The 16016-nt window shown below is 41.9% G+C and overlaps 1 long non-coding RNA gene across 1 annotated transcript in view; it reads right to left on the bottom strand.

Annotated features, from left to right (window-relative positions):
• The window catches only part of LOC145535763 (uncharacterized), a 186093-nt gene that overhangs the window by 8341 nt on the left and 161736 nt on the right, over nucleotides 1–16016 (bottom strand). The window contains exons 5-6 of the long non-coding RNA XR_014075492.1: nucleotides 1859–3431; nucleotides 1356–1565 (exon numbers count right to left, since the gene is read on the bottom strand). This is a non-coding gene — a long non-coding RNA (uncharacterized LOC145535763). The remainder of the gene's footprint in view (nucleotides 1–1355; nucleotides 1566–1858; nucleotides 3432–16016) is intronic.

Below are 16016 nucleotides of genomic sequence, written 5' to 3'. Positions count from 1 at the left end.
CCAGATTCGATGCTTGAGACAAAGGGGGTCAGGGCAGGTGCACTGGGATAACCGAGAGGGATGGGAAGGGGAGGGAGGTGGGAGGAGAGTTCAGGATGGGGAACACATGTACACTCATGGTGGAGTCATGCCAGTGTATGGCAAAACCACTACAATATTGTAAAGTAATTAGCCTCCAATTAAAATAAATAAAAAATAAAATAAATTTTTTAATTGATGTATAAAAAAAGAGAGAGAGAGAAAAAAGAAATGAATGTGAAAAGTACATTGTTAGAATGAATGTTACTTTCTAGAAGAGCCACTTGCTCAACTGTCCTTTTTTGGGGCAAATTATCTGAAGCTTCTGGCACTGGGCTTGAAACACAGAAAAAGCAGACGATCTCCCAAGACCATGGGGCCAGAAAACATGGTAACCTTGAAAAAGGCATTGTCAAACTCTAAGAATCCTAAAATTCGCGACAAACCAACTAACTCGATAGTGCCAGGGATGAGGCCACCTTTCCAAACAAGCCTCTGTACAAGTTATCTTTCTGGAAGAGCGGCTTGTCTGAACAGGGTGAAAGGTCACTCCCTGTATATTCTGAAAGAAGTTGACCACTTTTGTTTACTTCAATAAACATTTTCAGTACCCTCTGATTAGAAACACAGCAACGTTTTCCTCTGGCAAAGGTAGACTCGACTCTAGAGCAGAGAAGGTGTTTTCAAAGCGCGCGGTCTCCTCCTTGGCAAGAGGTGGCCACCTCGTAGTGGTGCACATTCTCACCCGTGATACGCAGACTAGCTCCTCAGACACTCTGAGGGCGTGGCGGGGCACCCATGCTGCACTGCCCCAAGCACAGCGGGGCTTACCCTGAGCGCCAAGGTTTGAGGCAAGTACTGCCTTCACACCTTGTCCATAATACTATCAGGAAACAGGAAACCTTGGGACATCTTGTAAATGGCACGGGAACACACCTGTTCACTCCAGGAGAATCGATCCATACAAGGCAATATGATACAGGGAGACCGGGGGGGGGGGTTTCTAATACGCTGAGGGTGACGTGTGGGAAACCAGCGGATCTGGCTCGAGAACATCGTCCCAGCATCTTCAGCAGAGGGCATGAGCAAGACCTTGACTTCCCAGATTCTCAGAAACCGACCCCACGGAAAAATAACCTGACTGCGTCCTCCGTCTGTCCCAAAGCCCGGTGGACGGGAGGGAAGATCGAAGAACGACTTCCGGAGCCTTCCCATCTCCCCCGTGCTGTTTGGTGAGGCGGGCTGTCCGCAGATGAGTCAGATCACTATGGGCGTGACACACCTTGTCCTCAACACGTACGTAGGAAGGCAACTGACGCTAAAATTCTACTGCTCACCTTGAGAAGGCAACTGGAATTCGTTTCCGTTCAGTGTTTGAAAATGGGTGAGATGGGTCCGACTGGGGTAACTAGACAGCAGCCTCACGGCTCCGGACTCTCTTAAGTTTCCCAAGGGGTCTTTGGCAAACCAACGTTGACGGAGGTGAGATCGGGTAAGCACTGTCTACGTCACACGCATACAAGAAACCGCGGCGGTGTACGGGGATACTGTGAAAAGGCAAGCCCAGCCCAGTAAGCTGACCGAGCACCCGCCCAGGCGGACGTGCTCCTCATAGGGGCCCCTTCCGGTGGCGGCCTTCCAGCCTGCCTCCCTGCTTCTCCCCACGCGCTCCTCCAAGGAGCAGCTCTAGCACCACCTCGGCCCGACGGAGCATGCACAACCAAGACACACGGCCTCTCGGACTCAGGGGGGACAGCCGGGCCCCACGCCCCCATGTCCCCAATCACAAAGCACACCCTCGGGTCAAGAGCAGCCACACTCCACGCCAGGGAACACTTACTGGGGTGTGGGGAAATCCAGAGGGTCTTCCACAGCGGCGTGTCTTCTCAGACCCTCAACCAACCCACAGGACTTCTTCAGAGCACTCGGGGAGCCTCGCCTGGCCAGGCAGACACGCCCAAGCCCGGGGCCTCCTTCTGCTGCCTCTGGGGTTGCCACCTCCTGCTTGTTCTCAGAGAAAACATTCATGAAGGACCCTGGCCACTGGGACGGTGAAGAATCCTCCAGCAACGCAGGAGACACAGGTTCAATCCCTGGGTGGGGAAAGATCCCCTGGAGAAGGAACTGGCAACCCACACCAGGACTCCTGCCAGGAAACTCCCATGGCCACACGAAGCGGGATGCAGACAGTCGGACACGACTGTGCAACTGAAAAAAACCCAACTCGCTAGGGCCAGGGATGAGGCCACTTTCCAAACAAGCCTCCGGACTAGTCATCTTTCTCAGAGCGACTTGTCCGCACAGGGTGAGAGGTCACTCCCTGGGTCTTCTCGGGAGAAGTTTCCCCCATGGCCTGGGGATTTCAGTGGCTCTAATCACTGAGCCAGGTTTCCAAAGGAAGCAAGGGTTTCTGCTGGTTGCTTAGTTGCCAAGTCCTCTCTGACTCGCTGCAATAAGCGAGGGCCCTGGCGCACCGGGATCCTCTGTCCCTGGATTCTGCAAGTCACATTTTCTCAGAGAGAAACTCTGAAGGAAGGATGATCCCCCGGGGGAGTCGAGCCCGCAGGAGACCAGGGATCCTGGGACCAGTGAACGTCCCGGGGGGAGTTGGGCGGCCTCCAAAGCTCCCGAGGCCAGTCAAGTGTGTCAGCAGCGAGGGGACGGCTGAGCTGGCCTCTTTGCGGGCAAACTTTCTGAAGCCTCTCGTGCTGAACTCACAACACGGAACAGGCAGGCCCTCTCCCCGTCCCAGGCGGCTGTGGAACATGGCTGCCCGCAACAAGCCGTAGCCACAACCTGAGACCCCTTTCACAGGCTGGTCTTAGGCAACAGAAAGGAGCACCTGGCTTTAGAGCGGGAGGGAGTCTGGCCTCCACCTCAGCGATGAGCCAGCGGAGCTCTTGCTTGCAGTGTTCAAAACCCTGTGAATACTGCGGGGCGTGTCGCCCCGTCGGCAACTGCTCTGGCCACAGGCTTCATGGCCGGCACGCTTGGTGCGGGTACAGTCTTCCCAAGAGGAAAAGAGACGTACCTCCAGCTGCCACGGAGCAGTAGTGGCTGCATACCGCCGAGGCTCAGGCTGGCCACAGAGAAGACGCATAGAGCTGCCCACACGGGCATAGGCCAAGATCCCCAACAGGTGCGAACTCTCTCCGCATCGGGCTCCCCCAGGCCCGGCTTAGGTTCAGCCATATCCAAGTGTTATGCCAAGCCTTCAAAGTCTCTATCTGGTGTCTGGAGACAGTTGCTTCCATCTGGTCATCAGCTTTGATACGTCTCCTCCCGTCCAGCCGCCCAGTCGTGTCAGACTCTGTGAGACCCCCTGGACTGCAGCACGCCAGGCTTCCCTGCTTCCTCTCTATTGCTAGATGCGTCTCAATTCCGTACCTTCCTCAGGCATCAAAACTGAAATTCTACGAGAAAAACAAAAACAGTTGTACTGTAACTCCTGGAAAATAACAGATACTTGCCTTCACGACTTGTTTAAACACATGTCAGACTCAGTGTCCAGTACTCAACAGAGGGTGAGGAAACACTGTTGGTATCCTCAAATGTATCCTCTGTAAGGAGGAGTCACATAAACAGAAGTCCTTCACATGACAAATTCCAAGAGAGTCCACACACACACACACACACACACACACACATCTGTAAAGGCACCGTAAAAGTTGACCACTTTTGTTTCTTTCAATAAACATTTTCAGTACCCTCTGATTAGAAACACAGCGCAACTTTTTCCTCTGGCAAATGTAGACCTCGACTCTAGAGCAGAGGAGGTGTTTTCAAAGCGCGCGGTCTCCTCCTCAGCAAGAGGTGGCCACCTCGTAGTGGTGCACATTCTCACCCATGGTTCGGAGACTGCCTCCTCAGAAACTCTGTTGGGGCCTTGTACACCCACAGGCATTTCCACAAGCACTCCAGTGCGTCCCCTGAGTGCCAAGGTTTGAGGAAAGTATTCTGTAGAATCAAAAGTTTTTTCTATGATCAGGAATCGCAGTCCCTCAGATATTGTTTCAAAAATCAATTGCTGGCTTCCCCTGTGGCTGAGTGGTAAACAATCAGCCTGCCAGTCAGAAGACATGAGTTCCAATCTTGATCTTCGAAGATACTACATGATGGAAAGCAACTCAACCTCTGAGTCACAAGTACTCAGCCCCAGTTCTAGGGCCCAAGAGCCAGAACTCCTGACCCTCTCTTTCTCAATTATTGTAGCCTGTGAGCCCTATATCCTGTGTTCTGCAAGAAGGAGAAGCCACCTCAGTGAGAAGACTGTGCAGTGAAAGGAAAAGTGGCCCCAAATGTCGCAATTAGAGCAAGTCAGAGCACAGCAATGAACATCAGTTGCCGTGAAAATAAATAAATAAAAGAAATTTTAAATAAAGTAAAATATTCAAAGGAGAGTATTTAATTTTCCTGAGTAGTTCTAAAAATGTGCTCCCGAAAACATCAGCATTGGCATAACGTGCCATTGTTTTGGCAATCTAATTCCCAGGTGGCCCATATGTGCAAGCCTATCTGGAAAACCTCAGTAGCCTAAAATTCTATCCTTTGAAACCAAAGGAAAAAACCTTTTATGCTACACTCTCATCATTAGCAGTGAAATTTTTTAAGTGGCATATTCAATCTTTCCCTTAAGAGTGGAGCAGTGCTTCTCAAAATATGGCCCTTAGAGCGGTAATATCTGGGCACGTGGTAAATACTTCAATTCTCAACCCCATTCACCCAGACCTATATAGGTACAGAGTCTGAGGGGAGAGTATGGTCAATTCAATGTGGATTTTATTAATAATAACAAACACTTCATCAATTCCAATGCATGCAAATTATGAGAAACCTATTTCCTTGACGACTTGTCTTCAATATAATGTATAACCATGAATTCTCTGTGGATTCTTTTAGAACAACTGATACGTGGTTTTTACAACTGGAATTTCTCATGAATTTGAGGTGTGGTATGCCCTCACTGACAGGTGTTTTAACCTTTTACCTGGACATTAACATGTGCGGTTAGTTTGGGAACCACAACCTTAGGCCTATCCTGTACAACTTTAGTGAGTAACATGGGAAGAGACTTTATCTTCCTAGGAATCTCAGGAAAAGACCTCTTATTGCCCTAACATGGCTATGTGCTCAACCCAACTCAAAGGTCTTTGGCTTGGGGGACAGAAGATTGCCTGATGGACCCTCTGCATTCTCATTTATAGCATATGGGGTACTGTCAACTCCTAAACAACCTGTCCTGAAAATCAGGCTGAATGGTTCTCAAAGAGGATTTATTAATATAAATAATTAATATTATTTATTATATAAATAATATAATAAACAGGAATCAACAGTAAGTTTCTCATTAAATAACAACTTGATAAGAATGCTTATTGTCATGTTTCTGTTAGTATCTTCTAGCTTGCCTAACTGTCTTTATTTTGTTTGTGTTTTCAGAGGATAAACCTGACTTATCATGGCTACATTCATCTTTAGTTCTGAATCATGAAGCAAAAGCTAAGTTCCTTTTTTTCTAGAAAAATATTATTTTTTTAAATTAATGATACAGAATTGCAAAAAGTTACATTTTCAAATATCTTGCATATTACTGTTATTCTACTTTTTAAATTTATATAAATGCTTATTCTCTTTCTCTCATGTTAAGTTTGTTGAACAGGCTGAAGGCTTCCTTATTTTCTCGTTTAAGTTCACAATGCAAATATTATCACCCCTAATATTTAAAAGCTTCCTCACAAATTCAAATGGATTTCAGCAGACGAACTAAGAATTAAAGCTTAGCAATGTTAGAAAGTAATCTGGATAGATTTTTGTATACATGTAAATAATTATGATTTTAATTATTTGTGAACACAACCAGACAACCAAACTTTAGTACAATTAGTATAAATATTTTATAAGGAGGCAAAATTAATACTTTACAGTTTTAGAAAACATTTTCATTCATAACAAAACTGTTGAATAAATTATATAGGATAAAGGACGCCATACATAAAATAAAAAGAATTTACAAACTGGGCTGTAACAGGTCCCAACCCAGCATTCCTGGTTTGCCTAAAGTCCCCACATGCCAAAGCTCTTTAGGACTACCCTTGGCCCAGTTTCTTGCACAAAAACTCTGAGTCCTCTGATTCTCCTGCCTAATAAGAGTGCCTGCATACACCTGAGGCTTTGGGTCATACCAGATAGCTTATAATAACAATGGGAATGTCTGTTTTTGTTTGCCTGAGGCTTTGGGTCTTGCTGTGTCAGTTTGACCTCTGTATGGAGCTGGAGACTCAGTAGTAATGCAACCTCTAATGCAACTTTAATTTAGAATTCTGTTTTGCTTTGGATGCTTTCACTTGAAATTCAATTATGTAACTTAAATAAAAAGTAAACATATGGTGAGAACCCCTGCTATTCTAGCATTCCTGATCTAAGTGCTCGGATTCCATCACCAGGACTCTCTAAATTCCCTTATTACCTCTGTTGGTTTTATTCTCAGATGATCTCACTTCAAGTAGTAGCCCTTAATGTTCAACCAGTGGTTCTCAGAATGTGGGCTCCAGATCAACAGCATCAACATTATCTATGCAGTCTTTAGAAGTGCAAATCCTCAGCCTCAACTTCAGATCTTTTCAATCAGAAATTCTAAGGGTAGAAGGTAGAAACTCCAATACTTTGGCCACCTGATGCGAAGAACTGACTCATTTGAAAAGACCCTGATGCTGGGAAAGACTGAAGGCGGAAGGAGAGGGGACAACAGAGAATGAGATGGTTGACTGGCATCACTAACTCAATGTACACGAGTTTGAGTAAACTCTGGGAGTTGGTGATGGACAGGGAGGCCTGGCGTGCTGCAGTCCATGGGGTCACAAAGAGTCAGACATGACTGAGCAACTGAACTGAACTGAATGGTAGAAGGGTTGGGGAGGGGTGTCCAGCTATCTGAGGTTTTCAACAGCCTTCTATGTGGTAACAGTCTTTTGTTTGATCATGATTGTTACTGTTAGGTAGTTAGAATAGGAAAAAGGAGTCCAAAATGGCAGTGGCTAAAAGACAAAGAAAGGGAAAAGACCAAAAAAATGGAACAAAAGAAAATCCATGGACTGGAGTAAAAACTTCAGGTGAAACAAACACACCCCCTTCTTGGCTAGCCCAATTTGCACAGGGCAGGCTCAGGGGGGAGGAGACAAAAAAGAGGAAGCCAAGATTGAGGCCTCGCCTCTAGGGTTGGCCCACTCTCATGCCTGGAGGGTGTACTATCCTTTGTTTGCCCAATGAAACTATGAGCTGTAACAGAGCTGTAACACTGGTCCACCATTTCACATCTTTGTTGTGGCGAGACAGAACCAAGGAAATTACACACTCTCCCGACATATCATATCACGATGTTTGAGAATTAATCAAAAGTCCATATAACACTTACTATGCTCTTTTGATCTGAGAGAAACCTGTCTCGACCGCTGACATTTTGGACACTGCAGAACAGCCAATATTACTTCGTCCCACCACTCCATGAGCCTTAAGTGTCCATACAGAAAACAGCACATGTATGACTTCCTTCAGCTGTTTTTAGGGTGGTAACCTTCTGCTTGTACTCAGAGAAAAGTTTAATAATTCAAATAAAAATCTCCTGAAATTCAAGTAGGGATCCTAAATTTCATGGAGGGATCTTTGGATTAGTGGATTTTCTCTTGGAGTTTCTTTACTGTAAAAGTTCAAAGGTCACTCATTGTATCTGCAATGAGTTTACTACCAAGCTGGCTTCCCTGGGGGTGGACTTTCTGCAGCCACCTGCGCTTGGTGTGAAACAAGGGGAAAGCAGACTCTCCCTTCACCATGTGGAGGGAGAACACTGTTGCCTTGAACAAGCCCCTAGCAATACTCTTTCCACCTTTTCCACCTCATCTCTTATATGTCTCCGGGTTGAGAGGTAAGCAAATGACTGCAGGACCACTTTTGGTCAGGTCCTTGGCAAGATATTAAAGCTCAACGTTCAGAAAACTAAGATCATGGCATCTGGTCCCATCACTTCATGGGAAATAGATGGGGAAACAGTGGAAACAGTGTCAGACTTTATTTTGGGGGGCTCCAAAATCACTGCAGATGGTGATTGCAGCCACGAAATTAAAAGACGCTTACTCCTTGGAATAAAAGTGATGACCAACCTAGACAGCATATAAAAAAGCAGAGACATTGCTTTGCCAACAAAGGTCCGTCTAGTCAAGGCTATGGTTTTTCCAGTGGTCATGCATGGATGTGAGAGTTGGATGGTGAAGAAAGCTGAGCGCCAAAGAGTTGATGCTTCTGAGCTGTGGTGTTGGAGAAGACTCTTGAGAGTCCCTTGGACTGCAAGGAGATCCAACCAGTCCATCCTAAAGGAGATCAGTCCAGGGTGTTCACTGGAAGGACTGATGTTGAAGCTGAAACTCCAATACTTTGGCCTCCTCATGGGAAGAGTTGACTCATTGGAAAAGATCCTAATGCTGGGAAGGATTGGGGGCAGGAGGAGAAGGGGACAACAGAGGATGAGATGGTTGGATGGCATCACCAACTTGATGGACATGGGTTTGGGTGGACTCAGGGAGTTAGTGATGGACAGGGAGGCCTGGCGTGCTGCGATTCATGGGGTCACAAAGAGTCGGACACGACTGAGTGACTGAACTGAACTGAACTGAACTTGGCAAGATGAAGGAGCACCTACCTTTAGAACAGGCTGCCTGGCATGAATGGCTTTGGCCTTTGGAATCTGGAGTTATGGCTTTCAACATCCAGAGCCATGCAGGTGTTCAAGCTGTCTGACTCATGGCACCTTCACTCCCCACACTTTAATTGCTGGCACACCTGGTACATTTTTCCATCTTCCTCAAGAGGTGTGCAGAGATGCCTGAAGGTACCACAAAGCAGTAGTGACTGCCACTTATTTGTCCAAGGGCTTCAAGTAAACCGTTTAATTCTGATCCTGTTTCTTTATTGTTAGACTAGAAATATTTGAATACCTTGAGATGAAACTTCTAAACATTAGCATACAACACAGTAGATATCATGATTAGTTATACTGACCAAATGTCAGTCTCAAAATGTGGCCAGTAAAAAGCCACAGTGACATAAACTGTAACCTTCTAAGAAATTCAAGTTCTCATGAGGTCCACCATCCAGATCTACCTGTGCATTTCAATTACCTGAGATTTCTGTCCTTTTCTTAACTTTCAATTTTTTCTCTCTTGAGAAGCAAAGCATCATTCAGTCTGGTCTTAGAATCAGCATCACCTAGGCAATTAAGAGAACTACAAATTCCCAGTCCCACCCAGCCCACCTAATGAAAAAGAAACTCAAATGGTGTAGTCCGGCCAAACAATTTGGGATTTATTCAGGTCACCAGGATTCGGATCCACAACAAAGGTAGAGAATCACTATTCTCTGGACCACAGGTTTTCTAACACTGACTGCCAATTAGAATTCTCTGGGGAGTCTGTAAATACAAGTGAAGCACAGATTTTATAAACCAGAAACTCTGATTTACTTGATATAGGTTGTGACCTGGGTAACAGGTGTATTAAAAATTCCCCTTGGGATTTACTGTGCAGTAAGCTTGTGAGCCTCTGCTCTTGACGTATCCTGTCCAACTCTACCAAATGCAGCAGGGAAAAAACCCATCTTTCCATCAATGTCAATAAAAAGACCTCCCATCAACCTAATGGGGATTATGGACTCACCCCTAGACCAAGCACTTTGGCCAGGAGGATGGAGACATGATTGATGGAGTCATATTTTCTCCCTTGGAGTGTACGGAAGTGTCAGTTTTAACTTGGACTGATATTTGGGGTTGTTTCTTAAAGGGGCACAAAAAAATTGCTAACTGAACAGTGAGAAAAGCAAAACACAAATGCATAATTAATCTATTATTTGCACTTAATTTTTATTGCCATGTCTTTGTTAGTGTTTTCTAGTTTGTCTACTGTCTTATATTATTCAGTACTTATCATGTTGCATTAATTTTTCTTCTCATTTCTGAAGCACTTTATAATTTTTTCCTAGAATATATTACTTTTTTATTTTTTGAATTAGTGAAATAGAACTGCATAAGAACTCGTCACATTTTTCAATTTCTAACATATAACTGATCACAATAACTATTTAACTCATAAAAATGTATATTCTGTTTTCTCTTATGTTAAATTTTTGCATATGCTAAAGGGTTGTCTATTTTCTCATTTTTAGTAATCAGTGAGAAAATTATCACCCCAGTGATCTAAAAGCCTTCCCAGAGGTTCAAATCAATTTAACCAGACAAAAATAAGAAATAAGGCCTAACAATATCAGAAAATACTCAAAGATAATTATTTTGTTGATGTGTAAATAGTTATGATTACAGATATTTATAGGCAAAGCTGAACAACAAAGTTACTAGAATTGAAACAAGTGTTTTATAAAATAGAAAAATAAACACATAGCTGGAAATCATTTTCATATATTAAAAAAACACTTAGGAACTATATAGGACAAAAATACTAGACATATATGTATATACTGTGCAGTCATGGTTAACTGCAAGACCTGGACTGCCCAAACCTACACTTGCCTATGGTCTTTCAGACTGGCCCCTGTCCAGCTCCTGGGATGTAACCTCTGAGCCTCTGGAATATCCTGCCTGGTGAGAGTATCTTTGTATATCTGATACATTGGGCCATATCAGATATTGACGCTAACAGTGTTGTTTGTGGTGAATGTCTGTGTATGACTGGAGCTCTGAGGTGTACTGACTCAGTTTGATCTCCATGGAGGCTTAAAGACTGAGTAGCTAAGGTCAGTGATGGAGATGACCTGCTCCATGCCAATAGATCAAGATTGTTAACATTTCGTATGTGCTGTCACACATCATTGCTTGAAGAATCAAGCAGAACTCCACAGGAATGAGAATAACTGGAAGTTTATGCCTAGTGTCTCCTGAATTTCTTTGTAAGCACCTTTTCCCTTTCCTGATTTTAATCTCTATGCTTTGCCATAATAAACCTTGTATGTGTGAGTTGAATAGCTTTTCTGGTTTCTGGGAATTCTTCTAAGAAATGGTCTTAGAAGGTGGTCTTAGAGATATCTAGTACAAGAAGGAATAAATGATGTCCAAATGTGAACACACTTGACTTAATTCAAATAAGAGGGAAATTCCTAACTGTGTGTGGAGTAGTCCTCACTTAAACTCTTCAGACAGAATCCACAACTAAATCTGCCGTGGTACACTTGAGCACATGCTCCTGTTTCAATATGTCATAGCATTCCAGAAGAATGAGAGGGTAACAGGTAGGAAGGCCAGAGGTCCCCTTCAATAACACAATAATTTCTACAGATCAGGGCAGTGGAAAAGAATTAAGCTTCCACAAGAAAGCAAGGCAGCAGATTTAGAAGAGATTTTTCTACCATTTTAATAGAGTTAAAGTTCCAAATTTTTAAAAACTGAGTTTTATACCAAGGAAGCCAATATCAATCAATCCACGGGGCAGCTGAAAATGACACTCTTTGATATGCTTGGCTTATGCAACTCGAGTGGAGCTAGAGATTGGACTTTTAATACTCTTAAAGCAAAACTGAAATGTCATTTTTTTTTTTTTAACGCAATGTCAAAACCAACCAAAATTTCATGTACATTATCACTTATTTTCTCTCCTGTCACTCAGGACCTTTACATGACTCCTCCAACTTGTAGGCTCTAGTGAAGTCAATATTACTTCATTTTATCATTCAAAAGAACCTCAAACGCGTATGTAGAAGAAAGCACATCTTCAACAGCCTTCAGCATTTTCTGCATTGATAAATCCCTGTTTGTTCTTCATAATAAAGAAAAATTCAGTGGGTATTTCTTCAGACCCTTTGGATAGAATAGAGCATACAGGCTAAGTGTTCAATCTCTGGACTCACATCACCTAGGTTCTAATCCCATATGCACCATTTACTAACAGTCTTAATTTGAGTATGTTTCTTACTTTCTCTCAGCCTCGTTTCCCTCATCTGTAAATGAAGACAGTACTATTCATCTCATGGTATTACTGAAAACTAATGAATAAATCCAGGTAAAGTACTTAGTACCAGGCAAACAATACTCATTCAATAAATGTTAAACATTATTATCATTAACTAATCCTTATCTAAATCTCAGTAGCACTTTTAATCTTAGTAGCTCCCTTAGTTACTGTGATAGTCCCTCTTATGAATGTTTTTATACTTTTTGGATGCCTTTCCTTAATCTTGTTTCAAAGATCAACCTCCCTTACCAGGCCAGTAAGTGATTAAATACCCCATGCCTTAATCCTAGGACACCAATTTCTCCTCTTTTCAGTCTTCTTGAGCACTCTAGTTTAATTCTATGTTTTCAACTGGCAATTTGCATACTAATAACTCCCAAAATAAATTTCCCCTTCACAGACTTACACATCTCAACATACAATGGCACTCTTGCCATCTCTACCTAGTTGGATAAGCAGTATTTCAAAACCGTATAAGGCCAAACTGAGATTTGTATCTCTCAGCCCTGTTTTTTCTTATACACTCCACACTATCTCTGTAAATAGCAGCTGTTAGGGACTGAATGTGGTATCCTCCTCAAACTTATATGCTGAAATCCTACCCTAACAGAGGTGGGGCCTTTGGCAGATAACTGGATCATGAACAGGATTAGCGCCCTTATAATAGAAACCCCAGAGAGCTCTTTTGTCCTTTTTCTGCCATATGAGGATACAAGAAGACAGCAGCAGTTTGCAATCTAGATGAGGACCCTCATCAGAACCTGATCATGCTGGCACTCTGATCTTAAGACTTTCAGGCTCCAGAACTGTGAGAACTAAATTTCTATTTTTTATAAGCCACCTAGTCTATGGTACTTTGATTAGCAGCCTTAGCTGACCAAGACGGCAGCCACTAAGCCATTCTGTTAGACTAGCCAAAATCGAGGAAGTCAGTTTAACTCTATTTTTTTAACCTCTTGTATCTAATCCATTATCCAGTCCTGTATTGCTCCCACATATTAACATCTCAACTGAAAAGATACCAAAGGTGAAGTATACCATAGTAACTGCAACTTCACAGATGCAAAACTGCTAATCATTAAAATGGAAAATCTCATCACTTTCTAAGAATTACAAAGCCTGATCACTCTCAGTTTCCAAAATTTCTATGCTACAGGTTTTTATACAGGTTTAATGTTATTTCCTAAATAAAATGCATAATTAAGATGTTACAGACTTTTGGCTTTTATAAAAATTATCCACTAGCTATTGCAATATAACAAGATTACGTGTCACTAAGAACTGATTTAGTTCCCACTAATGGACTACCAGTTACAACTAGATTTTGCTACTTCTTTAGTCATTTTTTAGTCCACGAGCACTCATGTGGCAAATTATTGAGTTTACTTAGTTTACATTTTTAGTATTTATCTAAATTAGTATCAATTACATGACTCAATTAATTCAATAAATAATGCATATGACAAATAAAATGAAGCTCTTTATGAGTATGGCTTTATTTAAAAATGAAATAAAACTAATAGTCTCATATGAAACACTAAATTAGTCTGTAGTGTGATTCCAATTCCTTAATCTGAGATTAGCAGAGATATCCTGAAGGTGTACTGACTTGTAACTATACTGAGAAAAAATGTTATATCTGAAGCAAATTTAACACAAATTTATGTTCAAATGATATGATATTTTATAATTATTGTAATGCACTAGAAAGCTTTAATATTTCACATTGCAGTTTATTCTAGTAATCTAGAAGGCATTAATTATATATTTTAGTTAATTCCTTAAAAAAATATTAAAACCTTTCTTTAAATAAAGGAAAACAAAAAAATATTAATTTGACATCAAATATTACAGCACAAAAGTAGAAATAGCTTGGTGGATGAACTTTCTCGATCAGTCATTAAGTAAAACAGCACTATCTAAATCTTCCTGAGCCTAGTGATCTAAGATTTTAGAATCTTAGACTCTCAATGGTACTAGAAATACCCAGCCTAGGGACTTTCCTGGTGCTCCAGTGGTTAAGATTCCATGCTTCTAATGCTTGAGATGTGGGTTCAATCCCTGGTCAAGCAACTAAGATCCCACATGCCACATGGTCAAAAAAAAAAAAATCCAAAAGCCCCCAGCAAATCAGCCTTAGTGCTTATCTAGATAATCTATTCTGTAAACTTTGTAAAGCATAGCACTGCTCTTAACAATGTCTTTTAAAAAATACTCTGTGAATCACAAATTACCAACAAAATAAAATCACAACGCAATAGCCAGCATTCAACATATTATGCCATCTGGCTTCAAACTGTCTTTGCAAAATTATCTCCCACGGTTTTTTCTCACATACTTATGTTCCAATCAAAATAAATTACCTAGTTTTCCCTGAACATGTACTCAGTCTCTGCATCTCAGTGGCTTTATCTAAACTCTTCCAGTGACGGCATCTCCTCAATCCCAAACTAAACCATCTGTCAAGGTGTAGCACAGATGCCAAATCAACCATCAAGTCATACCAGATTGCTGTACATGACAGTAATTTCTCCCTTCTCTAAAGTTCCATCATACTCGGGGACATATTCACCACATTCTAGTATGTATTAAAGTACTTATGCAGGTAACTTACAATGTATTCTTTAAGCAGAACCCTCTCTTGATTTATCATTTTTCTTTTCTTTCCCATTAATATTGCCTTACTGAACATTTATTTAGAGAATGTCTCACTAAAAGAGAGAAAAGGTGACATTCGTGTGAACACTTGAAGCAAACTATCACTCACTGATTTCTTTTCATTTTAATTAGTGGGTTACTTGGCTGAATATAAAAATACGACCCTTACATAGCCAGAAATCGTTATGCACCAGTCTCAGAATGGTTAAACTGTTATGAGCAACAGTTTAATTGTCAAAAATAAGATCACAGTGTAATTCTTTATTCTTATTCTTAAAAAAAAGAACACTTAAATAATGATCTAAGTAACGAAAGTATTCAGTATAATACTTACAATGTTATACTTCAGTCATTCATGTTTTTGAGGGAAAAAACCTGTATTGTTTAAGTTGTACATTTTTATCCCCAATGGAAAAGGGTCCAGTACCAAGTGAGGAATAGAATTTTTAAGTAGTGATTCACTCTTCCTTTCTTACTCCTGCTCCGCAATTTGTTCTACAAATATCTCTTTTGAAAAGTGTGCACTTTAGTCCCAGAAAGGTTAGTTTTTCATTGACTCAAATAATCCAAAATGACTGGGGAAGAATAAAGAGCAAAGCAAACATAACAGAACTTTGGAAACTGAGTCAGCAAGGGACTTTGGCTAACAGATACTCAAATTACTATCTAATACATATAAAAGAGAATTAGAGATGCCAAAGGAACATTTCATGCAAAGACAGGCTCGATAAAGGACAGAAATGGTATGGACCTAACAGAAGCAGAAGATATTAAGAAGAGGTGGCAAGAATACACAGAAGAACTGTACAAAAAAGATCTTCATGACCCAGGTAATCAGGATGGTGTGATCACTCACCTAGAGCCAGAAATCCTGGAATGTGAAGTCAGGTGGGCCTTACAAAGCATCACTACGAACAAAGCTAGTGGAGGTGATGGAATTCCAGTTGAGCTATTTCAAATTCTGAAAGATGATGCTGTGAAAGTGCTGCACTCGATATGCCAGCAAATTTGGAAAACTCAGCAGTGGCCACAGGACTGGAAAAGGTCAGTTTTCGTTCCAATCCCAAAGAAAGGCAATGGCAAAGAATGCTCAAACTACCGCACAATTGCACTCATCTCACATGCTAGTAAAGTAATGCTCAAAATTCTCCAAGCCAGGCTTCAGCAATACGTGAACCGTGAACTTCCAGATGTTCAAGCTGGTTTTAGAAAAGGCAGAGAAACCAGAGATCAAATTGCCAATATCTGCTGGATCATCGAAAAAGCAAGAGAGTTCCAGAAAAACATCTATTTCTGCTTTATTGACTATGCCAAAGCCTTTGGCTGTGTGGATCACAA

The sequence above is a fragment of the Giraffa tippelskirchi genome, chromosome X (genome assembly GCF_054371585.1).
Source record: "Giraffa tippelskirchi isolate mGirTip1 chromosome X, T2T-mGirTip1v1.2.pri, whole genome shotgun sequence".
Lineage (NCBI taxonomy): Eukaryota > Metazoa > Chordata > Mammalia > Artiodactyla > Giraffidae > Giraffa > Giraffa tippelskirchi.
The sequence above is the reverse complement of the archived record's forward strand: the minus strand, read 5'-3'. Positions and strand labels throughout refer to the sequence as shown.